Here is a 14124-nt window from a genome sequence, read left to right on the forward strand (position 1 = left end):
AAACATCTCCTTTCAATAAATGATCTTCACTACAATTACGGACAACGTCAGTAAATTAATCATCAACCTGATTTTTCTGTAAATTCTACAGAGTTTCCGTAGAAATTGCACTTTATGTGTTAAATCTTGTCCGTAAATTTACAGCTACACATACTTTGTGGTAAATTTACAAAGTACCGTAAACGTCTCCTTTCAATAATGATCTTCATTATAATTACGGACAACGTCAGTAAATTTATCACCAACCTGATTTTTCTGTGAATTCTACAAAAGTTTCCGTAGTAATTGCACTTTACAAATTACGAATTAATCTATTAAATATTGTCCGTAAACTTACATCTGCTTTACAGTAAATTTACAAAGATGTATCGTAAACGTCTCCTTACGTCAATAAATTTACCATAAACCTGATTTTTCTGTAAAATTTACAAATTTTCCGAAGAAATTGCACTTGACACATAATACAAATTAATCTGTTAAATCTTTTCCGTAAACTTACATCTACTTTACAGTAAACTTACAAGATGTATCGTAAACGTCTCCTTTCAATAAATGATCTCCACTACAATTACGGACGTCAGTAAATTTATCATTAACCTGATTTTTCTGTGAATTCTACAAAAGTTTCCGTAGTAATTGCACATACGAATTAATCCGTAAACTTACAGCTACTTTCTAGTAAATTTACAAAGATTTGTACCGTAAACCACTCAACGTCTCCTTTTAAGAATGATCTTTACTACAATTACGGACAACGTCAGAAATTTTATCACTTACTTGATTTTTCTGTGAATTTTACAAATTTTTCCGTAGAAATTGCACTTTACAAATTACGAATTAATCTGTTAAATCTTGTCCGTAAACTTACATCTGCCTTACAGTTAATTTACAAAGATGTATCGTAAACGTCACCTTCCCAGGTCAAAAAACCAGTTAAGGACCAGTTCATCCAACTGGTACTGGTACCAGTTGATTCCAGTTAGCAAACTGGATTCAATATGGAAATTGGAATACTGGAATCAACTGGAATCCAGTTGACAAATTGTAACTGGTACCAGTTGGAAATACCAGTTGGCAACTGGTCCTAACTGGTACCAGTTAGCAACTGGTACCAGTTGACAACTGGTCCTAACTGGTACCAGTTAGGACCAGTTGGAAACATGAGTTGTCAACTGGTGCCAGTTAAAACCAGTTGGAAACACCAATTGTAAACTGGTGCCAATTAGGACCAGTTGGAAACATGAGTTGTCAACTGGTGCCAGTTAAAACCAGTTGGAAACACAAATTGTCAACTGGTGCCAGTTCGGACCAGTTGGAAACATGAGGTGTCAACTGGTGCCAGTTAAAACCAGTTGGAAACACCAATTGTCAACTGGTGCCAGTTAGGACCAGTTGGAAACATGAGTTGTCAACTGGTGCCAGTTAAAACCAGTTGGAAACACCAGTTGTCAACTGGTGCCAGTTAGAACAAGTTGGAAGCACCAGTTAGGACCAGTTGGAAACATAAATTGTCAAGTGGTACCAGTTAGAAACACCCTGCAATGTATAGCATAAACAAAAATGAATCATGTGGATATGTACATTCCCGATCTTTTACTCTTCTCATATAATCACTCCTTCGTTTTCCTTGCGCACACAAACATTAGAATATTGGTACCAACACCCCCCCCCCCTCTCAGGCGGTTATTTCAATTATAAATTATCTTCAATTATCTTTACATTGAATGTCCACTCCTGTTATAACAATGTGCATGGACAAGTGAAATAATTATCCTTGCACATAGGACTGATGAAATGAATCAAGGTAAATTTGTAGCATTGTATTGAAACCTTGTTAATTTCCACATGCACAATATAACAGGATTGGACTGTAAACTTGCTCTGGTAAATCAATCCCTCAGTCTCTTGAAATCTGTACCAAAAAACATCAGAGAATGACAAAAGTAAAAAAAAAATATCTATATGGTATTTAAACTAGGAATTTAATGAAAGAAAATTATGTTACAAACTGTAACATGCTGTGTATAATTCTTGTATTATGTGTCAACAAAGATCATTAACTTACACAGTAAATATGTAGTCAATCCAATTTTTACATGCTAGCTTGGAGACAAAATTTGAATATAATGCATCTAAGCATTTACCTTCAATAAATAATATGTACTATTTTTAAAGGAATGATAAAGGAGTCTTTTTTTTATTATTATTCATTGAGATCTTGGGGCCCTCACTGGCTCTGAAGAGGAAACGTGAAACAGGTACCTTCCTTTCCTGTAGTGGCACTTGATCTTTGCTGGTAGATGCGATGTATCTGAAGATTAGAAAAAAAAACCAATGGAATGAAAAATAATAAGTACAGTGAATACCGTAATTCAAAATTTCAGTGGTGTAAAATTATATCTGCACATAAAGAAAATACATGGGATAGTGAAACTTCTCTAAGTTCCATATTTCAATGATTCAATTATAAATGATAGACAGCACATCATCATTTTTAGTACAACATGTATAGTAAGTTCACATGGTCTTGGGAATACTTCTGAAATTGACATCGCAGAGATGAAATTGCCTCGACCTTATACCTATACATTTATTTTAATAATAAAATCTTAGACTAAGTATGTTTGCATATATGTATCTAGGAGTCTATGTTGCACATTATCTGCTAACATCTGATGGGTATTTCATGATTGTCAGTGCCGACTATTTCAGTGAAATCATTGCTTTTGATTGGCTGAGAAGCACTGGCCTCTGACTGTTACTATGGTAACTGTCGGAAAAAGACAACTTGTTAATGCTGACAACTTTCAAAAAGCAGTTCCCAGAACATGTTTAAAAACGCAAGACAAAGCAAAAAAAAAATGAAATACAAAATTTTATCCGAGGATTAAAGGGATGGTCCGGGCCGAAAATATTTACATCTAAATAATACTTGAGTAAAATTCACAGAGCAAAATGATGAAAATTTCATCAAAATAGGATAACAAGAAGTTATTGAATTTTAAAGTTTATCAATATTTTGTGAAAACAGTTGTATGCACTTCGTCATGAATATTCATTAGATGGGCTGATGTCACATCTCCACTTTCCTTTTTTTTATGTTACTAGATGAAATCATAAATGTTTGATTTTTTCATACATGTGTAAATGATGCGTCTCCATTGTAATGAAATAAGTTGCGTCAATAACTAATGCACCTAATCAGTTGTCAATCCAATTGTCAATAGTTCTTGGTTAAAAATATCTTAATAAACCTAATCTCATATAATAAAATACAAAAGGGCAATTGGGATATGACATCATCAGCCAACCTAATGAATATTCATAAAGACATGCCTAGAACTATTTCACCGGAATAATGCAAATCTTTAAAATTCAAAACCTTAATTAGTTATCAAATTTTGATCAAGTTTTCAGCATTTTGCTCTGTGAATTTTACTCTATTTATTGAGATATGTTTCCAGCCTGGACCATCCCTTTAATTCTACTTCTACGGTACCCCCACACATACTGGTAAGTCAGAGGTAAAAAACAACGAGAACCAATTTAATTTGAAAGATAAAAAAATACTTCAGCCTCCAGATTTAAGAAAAAATTCAGGAAATGTTATTTTAGTTCAGACTAATTGTGCACGTTTCATTTCGGAGGTCAATCTGAAATTATACTTCCAGTTCCAAATTCACGCCATTTGGTTATGCAAAAGCATGAATTAAAATTGATGGGCATGGGCCCATGTCACTGGCTAGCCTAGAGGACTCCATGAAGATAATTTTATCATTTTTACATTGTATTTTCATCACGGAGCCTAGACAAGCCTTCTATAAGGTTGCTCGTACAACTGTGTAAACAAAGATAGATTTCCCTCGGAAATCCACCTTTCCCAAATTGTTTTTGGGCAAACATTAAATTTTTACATTTTGTAAGCCTTGATACTCTAAATGTGTACAAAGGCTTTAAAAAAAATTAATTGTAAAATGTACAAATTGGAAATTTTCTTACAAAAAGGATCACTTGCTTGCAGATCTTGTCCTCACTGCCTCTGAAGAGTTCACGTGCGACAGGTACATTCCTTTCCTCTACTGGCACACATTCTTTGCTGGTAGATGCGATGTATCTGAAGAATTTTTTTCAAAAACAATGGAGAGAAAAATAATCAGTACAGTGAACAACAGCGAATAACAAATACGTATATATTACAGTGAATAGCAATACATGTCTACACCTAAGGCGGGCAAGGGTTACTACAGAGTGTTGTAAAATTCCATTTGCACTTTAAGAAAAATACATGGGATTGTGAATCAATTTTTACATTGTATTTTCATCACGGAGCCTAGACAAGCCTCCTATAAGGTTGCTCGTACAACTGTGTAAACAAAGATAGATTTAATTTTTCCTCGGAAATCCACCTTTCCCATAATGATTTTTGGGCAAACATTTAATTTTTACATTTTGTAAGCCTTGATACTCTAAATGTGTACAAAGGCTTAAAAAAAAATTAATTGTGAAATGTACAAATTGGAAATTTTCTTACAAAAAGGATCACTTGCTTGCAGATCTTGTTGTCCTCACTGCCTCTGAAGAGTTCACGTGCGACAGGTACATTCCTTCCCTGTACTGGCACACGTTCTTTGCTGGTAGATGCGATGTATCTGAATAATTTTTTTTTAAACAATGGAGAGAAAAATAATCAGTACAGTGAACAGTGAATAAAAATACGTCTATATTACAGTGAATAGCAATACATGTCTACAACTACATGTAAGGCGGGCAAGGGTTACTACAGAGTGTTGTAAAATTCCATTTGCACATTAAGAAAAATACATGGGATTGTGAATCAATGATTCAACTATAATGATAAACAGCACATCATCATATTTATTTTAAACATGAGTAAGTTCACTTGGTCTTGGGAATACTTCTGAAATCGATGTCGCAGAGATCAGTCCTTCATGTTTATAATTCCATGGAGCTCAATAAATGGCTCTCCTTATGCCTCCGAATTTGCTTTCCTAGACACACTCAATTTTATAAAATGCTCAATTGTTGTAGATTGTTATTAAAATTGTAAATGCAACAGCTGTGTAGCTATTAATTAATCTGTGGTGAAACTAGGCTTGGGTCATGTACAAAAATATCGTGCTCCTCAAAAAAAAATTATAAGTAGGGTGTCCGAACTCATATTAGGCCTAAAAAAAGTGCTAGAATTTCATATTTTACATCTTTAAAACCATTAAATCACCATCTCTTTTCCATAATTCTCATAATAGAAGATAAACAAAGACCCCAAAAGAAAACTTGACATCTGAATTACCTAACTTACAGCCTCCTCATATGGAGGGCAGCAACGAAGTATTCGGATCTCCACTCCTGGCGGTTCTGAGCTGGGCCTTCTTCTGGAAACTACCGGTACCCCAGGTCATGTTCACTGACTTCATCTCCTCCTCGAGGCTCAGTATGACTCCAGGTGGTTTTGGGTCTCCCTCTCTCCTGAAATACACAGTCAAAAAGTGATAAACAGCTATTCATGAAAAAATCAGACTCTTAAAATGGTGGAAAAAATAATGAATTTCGATTTTCGGCATTTCAAAATCTCATCAAAATCCTCAAATCGTGTGTAAAGTGATTGGTGCGCAGACACGAGGCGCTGGCCACTATCATAATGTTAAATCTGAAATTGAAAATCATAACTGGCTGAGTCTCAGTCTACTCAGATTTTTTCCAAGACCAAGAAAATCAGTTTCACATTCGATCACATATCTCTCTCATTTACTTATAACAATATATGGAACAATATCAACTGAAAGATTTTGTGAAATAAAAAGAAATTCATGTTAAATCTTAACACAAATCGTAAGGTCAATATGATGTATGTGCGCAGACTTGCACCGGCATGGCAGCCACACATCCACGCCCGGCTAGTCGCGGCCGGCAGGCAGCGCTGAGGGGCAGTAACGGGATGTCCTGACGAACTCTAACGTTACAGCTAGCCCCGCAGCTAGCTGCGAGCCGCGCCATTTAACAAACTACGAAAAGAAAATCATAGAAAATTTTTAACTTACCTGTAGAGCCTACTGCGAATGTCTTAGCTTTCAAGTCATATTGTCCAAATCTGGTCCGTGTGATTTCAGTGGTTGAATTATTATTAAAACGGCCTTCTTTACCCTTCTTCATCGCACTAGCACTCGATAAAAGTGCAAATTAACGGCGCGGCGAAGATGGCTCTTTCAAATTCAAATTAGATTGGCGGTTTGCGTTTGGCGGCGCTGGTTAATTTGCATAATTATACGGACGATAGCGATCAGTGGCACTCAGTGCGCATGCGCAGGTCCGCCCGCGCCCGGTGATTGAAGGAAGATCTGCTGAGTCAGGAATAACGAAGGGGGGGGGGGGTCTAAAGCAAGAAAGAAGTTTTAAAATAGATATACGAACTTCTTAACATAAACATTTCTTCTTGTTTGGTTTTGGTTGGCAACCAGTCAAGAAATGACGATTTTTGCCTCTGCTTTTGGAGCTTTTTTTTTTCTTTGAAAGTTTAAGAATGAATTAGCTTAATATTTGTTCTTTATTTATATTTTATTTATTTTCTTTTTCTTTGAAAGATAAAGATAGCCTTGCTTAACATGGCAAGGTTGTAAACTAGCAATAAATATGCGCATTATAAATAGAAAAAAATAGCTATTCTATTCACCTTCAAAAATATTTTTAAAATATCAGTGAGTTAAAAAAAGAAAAATACATTAATTTTTATATGATTTGTAAAAATAGTGTAAAATAGTCCTCTTTAACTTAAATTAGAAAAAAGGGATTAAATAGGAAGAATTTTTTTTCTCGCAACAAATATCTAGGATAACAATTTTTTTAATGTAAACTAGAAAATTTCACTGAGAATAACATGTTTCGATTTAAGTTATATGGTAATATCGAACCACATACTTTAATGAAACTTTTCAAGGTGGAAATATTAAAATTAACATAAAGAATAATTAAGTTAGTTATTATGTAGATATTTTTTTCCTCTTATCCTCAATCGAGCTGTGTATAGGATGGATAAATGCATGGCATTTATTGTGGTAAAAGGCTGAATTACATGAATTTGTACAAAGCAAAATTTCAGTAAACAAATAAGCAACAAAAAAATAACAAAGTATACTAATGTATAATATTGGAAAGGGGATACAAAGTATACAGGGAGGGGGGGGGGAGTAATGTCAAAAGCAGGAACGGGCAAAGGTTGGGAGTAGGCTAAATGTATATACCTTTAACATAATGAACATTTTCACATAAATATATATTTAACCAATGTTGAATGAATAACAATACATGTAGATTAAAGAGTGGATTGTATCAATATAATACTTGCTTTTTTTAAAGAAAAGTAACGCTTTGTTGATGGTAACAATAATAATAGTTATAGGAAACACATTAATGAATGATAATCATAAAGAATTATCTCAAAAGGAATTAAAAACAAAGATAAGAGGACTTTGAAGTAATATGATCTGTACAAAAAATATAAATATTAATGTAAAGTGGGTTACAGCTATATTGAGCCAGTGACTTGTCGGATAAGAAATTTGAATGATTACTGCAGATATCAACAATTACAAAAATATTTCAAAAGTCAGTTACAGTTTAAGAGAAGCGACAAATAAAACAACAAAGGTATGAAAACATAGTTCTTATATAATATATATATTTATATATATATATAAACTCTGTTGGAAATAAGTACAATGCATTACCACTATGCCTCTAATATACATATATATATATGTATATATTATATATGTATATACGGGTTCTTACTAGAATCAACTGGTAAGTCCTATTGGTTCTAACTGGTATCATTTGGTTTGATATTCCAGTATGGTTAATGGGTTTCAAGTGGGTTATGGGTGGCCTATGGGTTCCAACTGGTATAATCTGTTCCAGTTTGGTTTATGGGTTTTAGCTGAAATCAGCTGGTAGATATATACTGGTAATGCCTATTGGTTCTAACTGGTATCAATTGGTTTGATATTCCAGTATGGTACTTGGTACTTGGTACTTGGTACTTGGTTGTGGTTCCTCCAAAATACTCCTGATGGAATTTTAACTGGAGGTTGTGGTGGTTGAGGGTGGATTTAGGGAGTTTTTAGAATCGCAGCTTTAAATTTATCTGAGTCAGGTAAATGGGTTTCAAGTGGGTTATGGGAGGTCTATGGGTTCCAACTGGTAAAATATGTCCCAGTTTAATTGATTTATGGGTTTTAACTGTAATCAACTGGTAGTATACCAGTAATGTATGTTGATTTTAACTGGTATCAATTGGTTTGATATTCCAGTATGGTTAATGGGTTTCAAGTGGGTTATGGGAGGTCTATGGGTTCCAACTGGTAAAATATGTTCCAGTTTGGTTTATGGGTTTTAACTGGAATCAGCTGGTAGTATACCAGTAATGTATGCTGGTTTAACTGGTATCAATAATTGGTTTGAAATTCCAGTATGGTTAATGGGTTTCAAGTGGGTTATGGGAGGTCTATGGGTTCCAACTGGTAAAATATGTTCCAGTTTGGTTTATGGGTTTTAACTGGAATCAGCTGGTAGTATACCAGTAATGTATGCTGGTTTAACTGGTATCAATAATTGGTTTGAAATTCCAGTATGGTTAATGGGTTTCTAGTGGGTTATGGGAGGTCTATGGGTTCCAACTGGTATAATCTGCTCCAGTATGGTTTATGGCTTTTAACTGGAATCAGCTGGTAGATATGCCAGTAATGCCTATATTGGTTCTAACTGGTATCCATTGGTTTGATATTCCAGTATGGTTAATGGGTTTCAAGTGGGGTTATGGGAGGTCTATGGGTTCCAACTGGAACACTCTGATCCAGTTTGGTTTATGGGTTTTAACTGGAATCAACTGGTAGGTATACCAGTAATGCATGTTGGTTCTAACTGGTATCAATTGGTTTAATGATATACCAGTATGGTTTATGGCTTTAAGGTGGCATTAACTGGTATATACACCCATTGGGTTTCTATGGGTTCCAACTGGCATCAAATGGTCCAGTTTGGCTAATGGGTTTTAAACTGGAATCTATTGGTAGATAAACCAGAAAGGCCTATTGGTTTTAACTGGTATTAACTGGTGTACTAATTTATACCAGTATAGTTAATTGGTTTCAACTGGAATAAACTTGTATGTTTTCAGCATGTCCAGTTGGGACAATGGGTTTCAACTGGAATATACTGGCATGGTGGGAGTTTACCAGTTGTGCCAATTGGTTTCAACTGGTACCAGTTGACTCCAGTTGAAACCAGTTAAAATTTCAATTGGTTTCAACTGGTTTTTTTACCTGGGTTACGTCAATAAATTTACCATAAACCTGATTTTTCTGTAAAATTTACAAATTTTTCAAAGAAATTGCACTTTACACATAATACAAATTTAACCTGTTAAATCTTGTCCGTAAACTTACATCTACTTTACAGTAAATTTACAAGATTTATCGTAAACATCTCCTTTCAATAAATGATCTTCACTACAATTACGGACAACGTCAGTAAATTAATCATCAACCTGATTTTTCTGTAAATTCTACAAAGTTTCCGTAGAAATTGCACTTTATGTGTTAAATCTTGTCCGTAAATTTACAGCTACACATACTTTGTGATAAATTTACAAAGTACCGTAAACGTCTCCTTTCAATAATGATCTTCACTACAATAACGGACAACGTCAGTAAATTTATCATTAACCTGATTTTTCTGTGAATTCTACAAAAGTTTCCGTAGTAATTACACATACGAATTAATCCATAAACTTACAGCTACTTTCTAGTAAATTTACAAAGATTTGTACCGTAAACCACTCAACGTCTCCTTTTAAGAATGATCTTTACTACAATTACGGACAACGTCAGAAATTTTATCACTTACTTGATTTTTCTGTAAAATTTACAAATTTTCCGAAAAAATTGCACTTTACACATAATACAAATTAATCTGTTAAATCTTTTCCGTAAACTTACATCTACTTTACAGTAAATTTACAAGATGTATCGTAAACGTCTTCTTTCAATAAATGATCTTCACTACAATTACGGACAACGTCAGTAAATTTATCATCAACCTGATTTTTCTCTAAATTCTACAAAGTTTTCGTAGAAATTGCACTTTATGTGTTAAATCTTGTCCATAAATTTACAGCTACACATACTTTGTGGTAAATTTACAAAGTACCGTAAACGTCTCCTTTCAATAATGATCTTCATTATAATTACGGACAACGTCAGTAAATTGATCATCAACCTGATTTTTCTGTAAATTTTACAAATTTTTCCGTAGAAATTGCACTTTACAAATTACGAATTAATCTGTTAAATCTTGTCCGTAAACTTACATCTGCTTTACAGTTAATTTACAAAGATGTATCGTAAACGTCACCTTACGTCAATAAATTTACCATAAACCTGATTTTTCTGTAAAATTTACAAATTTTTCAAAGAAATTGCACTTTACACATAATACAAATTTAATCTGTTAAATCTTGTCCGTAAACTTACATCTACTTTACAGTAAATTTACAAGATTTATCGTAAACATCTCCTTTCAATAAATGATCTTCACTACAATTACGGACAACGTCAGTAAATTAATCATCAACCTGATTTTTCTGTAAATTCTACAAAGTTTCCGTAGAAATTGCACTTTATGTGTTAAATCTTGTCCGTAAATTTACAGCTACACATACTTTGTGGTAAATTTACAAAGTACCGTAAACGTCTCCTTTCAATAATGATCTTCACTACAATAACGGACAACGTCAGTAAATTTATCATTAACCTGATTTTTCTGTGAATTCTACAAAAGTTTCCGTAGTAATTCCACATACGAATTAATCCGTAAACTTACAGCTACTTTCTAGTAAATTTACAAAGATTTGTACCGTAAACCACTCAACGTCTCCTTTTAAGAATGATCTTTACTACAATTACGGACAACGTCAGAAATTTTATCACTTACTTGATTTTTCTGTAAAATTTACAAATTTTCCGAAAAAATTGCACTTTACACATAATACAAATTAATCTGTTAAATCTTTTCCGTAAACTTACATCTACTTTACAGTAAATTTACAAGATGTATCGTAAACGTTTTCTTTCAATAAATGATCTTCACTACAATTACGGACAACGTCAGTAAATTTATCATCAACCTGATTTTTCTCTAAATTCTACAATGTTTTCGTAGAAATTGCACTTTATGTGTTAAATCTTGTCCATAAATTTACAGCTACACATACTTTGTGGTAAATTTACAAAGTACCGTAAACGTCTCCTTTCAATAATGATCTTCATTATAATTACGGACAACGTCAGTAAATTGATCATCAACCTGATTTTTCTGTAAATTCTACAAAGTTTCCGTAGAAATTGCACTTTATGTGTTAAATCTTGTCCGTAAATTTACAACTACACATACTTTGTGGTAAATTTACAAAGTACCGTAAACGTCTCCTTTCAATAATGATCTTCACCACAATAACGGACAACGTCAGTAAATTTATCATTAACCTGATTTCTCTGTGAATTCTACAAAAGTTTCCGTAGTAATTGCACTTTACAAATTACGAATTAATCTGCTAAATCTTGTCCGTAAACTTACATCTGCTTTACAGTAAATTTACAAAGATGTATCGTAAACGTCTCCTTACGTCAATAAATTTACCATAAACCTGATTTTTCTGTAAAATTTACAAATTTTCCGAAGAAATTGCACTTGACACATAATACAAATTAATCTGTTAAATCTTTTCCGTAAACTTACATCTACTTTACAGTAAATATACAAGATGTATCGTAAACGTCTCCTTTCAATAAATGATCTCCACTACAATTACGGACAACGTCAGTAAATTTATCATCAACCTGATTTTTCTCTAAATTCTACAAAGTCTCCGTAGAAATTGCACTTTATGTGTTAAATCTTGTCCATAAATTTACAGCTACACATACTTTGTGGTAAATTTACAAAGTACCGTAAACGTCTCCTTTCAATAATGATCTTCATTATAATTACGGACAACGTCAGTAAATTTATCATTAACCTGATTTTTCTGTGAATTCTAAGAAAAGTTTCCGTAGTAATTGCACTTTACAAATTACGAATTAATCTTTTAAATCTTGTCCGTAAACTTACATCTGCTTTACAGTAAATTTACAAAGATGTATCGTAAACGTCTTCTTACAGCAATAAATTTACCATAAACCTGATTTTTCTGTAAAATTTACAAATTTTCCGAAGAAATTGCACTTTACACATAATACAAATTAATCTGTTAAATCTTGTCCGTAAACTTACATCTACTTTACAGTAAATTTACAAGATGTATCGTAAAAGTCTCCTTTCAATAAATGATCTTCACTACAATTACGGACAATGTAAGTAAATTAATCATCAACCTGATTTTTCTGTAAATTCTACAAAGTTTCCGTAGAAATTGCACTTTATGTGTTAAATCTTGTCCGTAAATTTACAGCTACACATACTTTGTGGTAAATTTACAAAGTATCGTAAACGTCTCCTTTCAATAATGATCTTCACTACAATAACGGACAACGTCAGTAAATTTATCATTAACCTGATTTTTCTGTGAATTCTACAAAAGTTTCCGTAGTAATTGCACATACGAATTAATCCGTAAACTTACAGCTACTTTCTAGTAAATTTACAAAGATTTGTACCGTAAACCACTCAATGTCTCCTTTTAAGAATGATCTTTACTACAATTACGGGCAACGTCAGAAATTTTATCACTTACTTGATTTTTCTGTCAATTTTACAAATTTTTCCGTAGAAATTGCACTTTACAAATTACGAATTAATCTGTTAAATCTTGTCCGTAAACTTACATCTGCTTTACAGTAAATTTACAAGGATGTATCGTAAACGTCTCCTTACGTCAATAAATTTACCATAAACCTGGTTTTTCTGTAAAATTTACAAATTTTCCGAAGAAATTGCACTTTACACATAATACAAATTAATCTGTTAAATCTTGTCCTTAAACTTACATCTACTTTACAGTAAATTTACAAGATGTATCGTAAACGTCTCCTTTCAATAAATGATCTTCACTACAATAACGGACAACGTCAGTAAATTTATCATTAACCTGATTTTTCTGTGAATTCTACAAAAGTTTCCGTAGTAATTGCTCATACGAATTAATCCGTAAACTTACAGCTACTTTTTAGTAAATTTACAAAGATTTGTACCGTAAACCACTCAACGTCTTCTTTTAAGAATGATCTTTACTACAATTACGGACAACGTCAGAAATTTTATCACTTAATTGATTTTTCTGTGAATTTTACAAATTTTTCCGTAGAAATTGCACTTTAAAAATTACGAATTAATCTGTTAAATCTTGTCCGTAAACTTACATCTGCTTTACAGTAAATTTACAAAGATGTATCGTAAACGTCTTCTTACGTCAATAAATTTACCATGAACCTGATTTTTTTGTAAAATTTACAAATTTTCCAAAGAAATTGCACTTTACACATAATACAAATTAATCTGTTAAATCTTGTCCGTAAACTTACATCTACTTTACAGTAAATTTACAAGATGTATCGTAAACGTCTCCTTTCAATAAATGATCTTCACTACAATTACGGACAATGTAAGTAAATTAATCATCAACCTGATTTTTCTGTAAATTCTACAAAGTTTCCGTAGAAATTGCACTTTATGTGTTAAATCTTGTCCGTAAATTTACAGCTACACATACTTTGTGGTAAATTTACAAAGTACCGTAAACGTCGCCTTTCAATAATGATCTTCACTACAATAACGGACAACGTCAGTAAATTTATCATTAACCTAATTTTTCTGTGAATTCTACAAAAGTTTCCGTAGTAATTGCACATACGAATTAATTCGTAAACTTAGAGCTACTTTCTAGTAAATTTACAAAGATTTGTACCGTAAACCACTCAACGTCTCCTTATAAGAATGATCTTTACTACAATTACGGACAACGTCAGAAATGTTATCACTTACTTGATTTTTCTGTGAATTTTAAAAATTTTTCCGTAGAAATTGCACTTTACAAATTACGAATTAATCTGTTAAATT

At 32.8% G+C, this 14124-nt stretch overlaps 1 long non-coding RNA gene across 2 annotated transcripts; it reads right to left on the minus strand.

Annotated features, from left to right (window-relative positions):
• Positions 1–1959: 1959 nt before the first annotated feature.
• Positions 1960–6161, minus strand: LOC135154079 (uncharacterized). Of its 2 annotated transcripts, none has more exons than XR_010293522.1 (5): positions 6060–6161; positions 5321–5487; positions 4532–4649; positions 4000–4114; positions 1960–2311 (listed from the first exon to the last, which is right to left on the minus strand). It is a non-coding gene; the product is annotated as an uncharacterized LOC135154079 (long non-coding RNA). The 2 variants fall into 2 exon arrangements; XR_010293521.1 differs by having other exon boundaries at positions 5312–5487; positions 6060–6160.
• Between the last annotated feature and the right edge of the window lie 7963 nt (positions 6162–14124).

The sequence above is a fragment of the Lytechinus pictus genome, chromosome 5, assembly GCF_037042905.1.
Source record: "Lytechinus pictus isolate F3 Inbred chromosome 5, Lp3.0, whole genome shotgun sequence".
Classification (NCBI taxonomy): Eukaryota; Metazoa; Echinodermata; class Echinoidea; order Temnopleuroida; family Toxopneustidae; genus Lytechinus; species Lytechinus pictus.